This window comes from Penaeus monodon, chromosome 16 (assembly GCF_015228065.2).
Source record: "Penaeus monodon isolate SGIC_2016 chromosome 16, NSTDA_Pmon_1, whole genome shotgun sequence".
Taxonomy (NCBI): Eukaryota; Metazoa; Arthropoda; class Malacostraca; order Decapoda; family Penaeidae; genus Penaeus; species Penaeus monodon.
This window is the reverse complement of record NC_051401.1, coordinates 7,731,020-7,736,291: the sequence shown is the minus strand read 5'-3', so window position 1 is coordinate 7,736,291 and position 5,272 is coordinate 7,731,020.

Below are 5,272 nucleotides of genomic sequence, written 5' to 3'. Positions count from 1 at the left end.
AAAAAAATAACATGATAATATTAATATAAAACAAAACCATAAGAGTAACCTTATTTTATTTTTATTTCAAAATTTTAAAATTTTTTTCATTATCAAAATTTGCCATCTTTTTTTTACCACCCAAATAGTATTTTATGGACACACTACCTTTTGACGGCTTTTACCCCCCTCCTCCCTCAATTTCAATTCACTCCCCCCCCCCATGCCCCTTGTGAACCCCTCCCCCCCCCTCCCTTAGTAAAACCGTTGCCTATAGGTCTAAGGGAAATACTGGTTAAAAAATTTTCAATACTCAATAATTGTTACATGATTAAGGTACCTTTTTATAGGCCGCGGGCCCGAGTGGTTAGAGCATCGGCTCGAACTGCCCACGTCCCAAATCTGAGTTCGGGGGTTCGAATCCCCGCCGGGCGGTTGTTCATTGGGCAAAAAACTTCCCCTCGATTGCCCACCTAGCCACGGGGTGGAAAGCCACCCAAGTCAGTGCTGGCCCCAAGCCCGGAAAAAATAGGGGAAATTTACCTAAAAAGGTAAACCGGCACTCTCCGTGGAAAGGAACCCGGGGACCCTCCCCACTACTCCCTCCAAGACTCACCACTAAAAATAAAAATTAAGTATCCTGTGACCGGCCCTAAAACATACCCTCCCTTTAAAAAAAAAATGTCCTATTTAAGGCCCTCCTCCTCGGAAAAGTAAATGACCTCACATGTCCGCGGGGATAGGGAAAAAGCCCCCTACTGCTGCTCCGGGCCTCCTCTTACTTCAGTGTTGGGGTCGGGTTTAGGAGAATGGTCTTGGGCGGCGGCCCCGGCCCTTTATTGAGAAAAATTTTCTCAACCATAGCATTTATTTTCTATACACTCAATACAGACTAGTTGTAAAATGCAATGAAGGGGTTTTCAAAATTAAATATATGGCAGGTTGGGAAAAAAACAAAAAACACACACCTTTACTGAAAAGAAATTTTTTAAAGCTTTAATTTCAATAAAAATTAAACTCAAAAAAAAACAAGGTTTTGCGAAACAAAAAAAGTACTCTACTGTGAAAGCTATTTAAAAACATTTCAGAAAGTGTCCTAATTATAAAAAAAATTTTCTCTACATGCTCTATTCATCGCATAATTACATTTAGTGTGTTTTCTCCCCCAAAAACGGTACCAAAGCGATCTCCCTGGAAAAAATACCGGGGTCTAAACCCTAGCATCACTTTTAAGATTCCTTATTGCCCAAAAGGGTCAACATCGTTTTCCGATTTGCCTGCACGTTTGCCCCCCGGAACGAGGTCAACAAAGCCGAAGATAGCGGGGGGTTTTTTCCCCCTTTGAGGGTATATTGCTCCGCCCAAAAGACGTTTTTAATTTGTCTCCCCCCCCCTCCCAATAGGCGTGTGTTTTTGTGTGTGTGTGGAGGGGCGGGGCAAAATCCGCAGCGACAGGGGGGTAGCGGCAACTGTGGAAATAAAACTGTAGCGACGACCGCGCGGCGGAAAAGGGGGGGAACCGTTATTACACTACCTCACCCCCACATGAAAAATGTATAAAAGTGAGGTGTTGTGTGGGTGTGGTTTTTGGGTGTTGGTGTGTGTGTGTGGGGGTGTTGTGTGTTGTGTGTGTGTGTTGTGTGTGTGTAAAAAAAAAAACAAAAAAAATTTTTTTAAAAATCACTTTTAAATTTGTTTGCCTAACTTAAATATTTTTGATAAAGGGTTTTAATTACTCCTTACTTTAGAATATATATTTTTCCCCTAAACCTTCATTATGAAAAAACATAAAATTTTTTTAAAATGCAAAAAATTAAACCTTGCTTGGTTCATCTTCTTAGAAATAAAAAAAAAATCACAACAAAATTTTTTTTCCCCAAACTTGAAAATATATTCCCATCCCCTTTTGGGTAAAAACGCTTTTTGTGTCTTTTAAAAAGTTTTTACGTAAGTTTAGTTTAAACGCCCCCCCTTTGGTAAAAAAGGAAAAAAAAACTTTAATTTCTTAAACGTCTTACAGATAAAAAAATTCGTGACTTATCTCTTATATTTGATTTTTGTCTATTTCTGACTGGGGAAATTTCAGTTTGCATTTTAAGGGATAAAACCCTTTTATTCGACAAAATACCAGCCAAACAGCAAAAAACTAAAATTTCGGAGATTTTTGAGACAATGTCCCCTCTCTAAACCCAAATTTAAACCAAAATTTCCAACAAGAGGATGATGATGAAACTCAGACCCCTTTCTTATTATCCCTTTAATTTGTAAAATTTGGGATTATACAGCCAGCCAGGGTTTTTTTAAATATCACTCAAATTTGGGACCCGGGGGTGCTTGGGGAATTATCTTGCACAATTTAAAAAAAAATCGGTTAGAATTCCATGTCAAACGGTTTAAAGGGAGGGCGCCGCATTTTTCATAATGCGAAAATTTTTGGGATGTTTTTAAAATTTAAAAAGTAAAAATAAAAAAAAACTTCAACAAAAAACATGATTCAGAAAACTATTTGGGACAAAATTTAATATTGCTTTAAAATATAAGAAATTGATGAATATCATGCATAATAAATGTTTGAAAAATTTTAACTTATTAGGAAAAGAATAATCCTTCCCCACCACATCCTCCTCCAAACATTTTTCAATATATTTAGGGAAGTTTTCCCATTTCACTGCGGCACGAAGGGTTTTCTCCCCCACACTGGTTTGTTTCCCGTTCTCACCTTGTTAAAATAACCCCTACCATTGGGCGTATTTCGTGGGTCCATTGGGACTCAAATATCTTATGAGTACATGGGAAAATCTAAGATCCTGAAAAGCCAAACTGTGGGGCTTCACCGGGTTTTATTAATTGGGTGCTTTCGATTTATCAATTTTCCCTTTACGGATTTTAGAGGACTTTTCCCTTAACAGATTTGAATATTTTAAAAGTTGCCCAAATTTAAGTACAGTGAAAGCTTTTGCTCACATTGCATTCATAAGTCTGGGAAACATAAAAACAATCAGGAAATTTTCTAAAATTTTGAAGTTCAGTTAATGAAATAACCGCTAAGTTTTAAATTTTAATGGGTCCCAAAATTCAAAATTTTTTCCCGGGGTTTAAATTTCAAAATTTTATTCATTAATCAGGATTTTCACCACTTTACTTAAAATTCAAGAGAAAAAAGGGTTCCTACATCCCTTCAAATTTTATTTTACAAAAAAAAAATGTAAATAAAAAATTTTTTCGTAATTATTCTTTAGAAGAGAAAAATTTTAAATTTGAATTAAAACCAAAATTTCAATTGTCATTTCCCCCATAAAATGTGCAGAGTTTTTTCTCAATCAGTAATTACTTAAAAAATCGCTTTTACAATATTTTTAACAAATAAAGTAAAATTTTAATTTAAACATAAGCAAAAAACTGTACTTGATTTTTGATTAAAAAAAAAAAAGCCTTTTTGCTTTAAAAATGCCTTTGTATACCCCCAAAAGTATTTAAAAACCTTCTGTGTTTGGAAGTTTGCTAAAAGAAAAAACTAAAAAAATGGAATTTTACCCCCACCCCAAAAAAAAAAAAAAACCACTATTAACAATGAACCCGAAATAAGGGGTTTTGCTAGGGCAAATATTTTTTTACTTACAAAGGTTTTCAGCATCAAAAAATCAATGGTGCAAAAAACAAATCAAGGCAAAAATTATAATTTTTCCTTTTGAGGGTTATCACTAATTTCTTTTTTTTTGGCCAAAGATCAGGGAAAACAAAAATGTATTCTTTCCCCCTTTGAGAAAAAAATTGTTTTCGCTTCGTTTTCTGCTGCTTCTGCTGCTACTGCTGTTCTGTTTCTGCTGCTTCTGCGCTTTAGGATAGGAAACACCCCCTATATCCTTTACTTTTATTGTGGAAAAGCTAAAAGAACTAGAAGATAAAAATTTTAAAAAAAATTTAAACCCTTTTGATACGGAACAATTTTTTGTTTGCTTTGAGAAAAAAGGGGAAACACACACGATAATGCTTGTTTTTACACTTGCGGTTTTTTCATTTTTTTTCTCCGCCATTTTTCTGCCTCACTGCCTTTTATGTTTGTCGCTTTTTTTAGTTTTTTTCTGTTTCCTTTTCCTTTTCACTTTTCTTTGGTTTTACTTCCCAATATATATAAATTATATATATATATTTATATATATTATATAAATATATATACTATTAAAACACCAATATATATAAATATACGTGTGTGTTTGGGGTTTTGTGTTGTACAATATAAAACACACCCACTACACACACACACCCCCCACCACATATATATATACTTAATATGTATAATTAATATATATATATAAAATATAAATATATACTAAATTATACCACTACATCAAACCACAACCCCCATTCAATTTCCCTATACATGTGACACACCCCCACACACACACACCCAAAACACACACACAACACACACACCACACACACACACACACACATACACACACACACCAAAAACCACACACACCACACACACACACCACAACACACACACACACACACCACACCACACCGCATACACACACACCACACACAATCCATATATATATAATATAACAAAATTAATACAAATATATATATATAATTAAAATTTTTATATAAAATTTATAACTTATTTGTAATGGATATAATTTATAAAATATAATGTAATTTTAATTATATAAATAATTTTTATATTTTATATATGTAATGTATATATATATATAATAATTATATATTATATATATACATAAAATATATATAATTATATATATATATATATATTAAATTTTATATTATAATAATATTATATATTTTAAAAATTTTAAAATTAATATATCTCCCCCCTCCCCTCTCCTCTCCCATCTCCCATCTTCTCCCAAGGGGTTTTAGGACCTTTCCCCGATCATATTTTTTTCCCCACATCATAATTTTTAAAAATTTCAATCTTTGGATTGTTCGGGAAAAAAACTTAAATAGGGCCCTACCTCCTCCCCAATTTGCTTTTTTTTGAAACCCCTTTTTTATACCTCTTTAATAATTCAAATGTAAACTTAGGGCTGGGGATTTCTTTATGAGTGATGTCAATATAAAATGATTTTCAGTTCATTAATTTTTTTTTCTTTTTCCTTTTACAGGGTATGCAAAAAACCGGTTTTAAAGGATACGATGATTAAGTTTCCCCGAAACTTTTTTAAAATTTTCTTTTTTTAAGGGAAAAGGGAAAAAAAATTGGGATGTGGAAATAAATTTTTTTTTTTAAAAAATTTTTAAAGCTTTTTTTTTAAAAGGGGTTTTT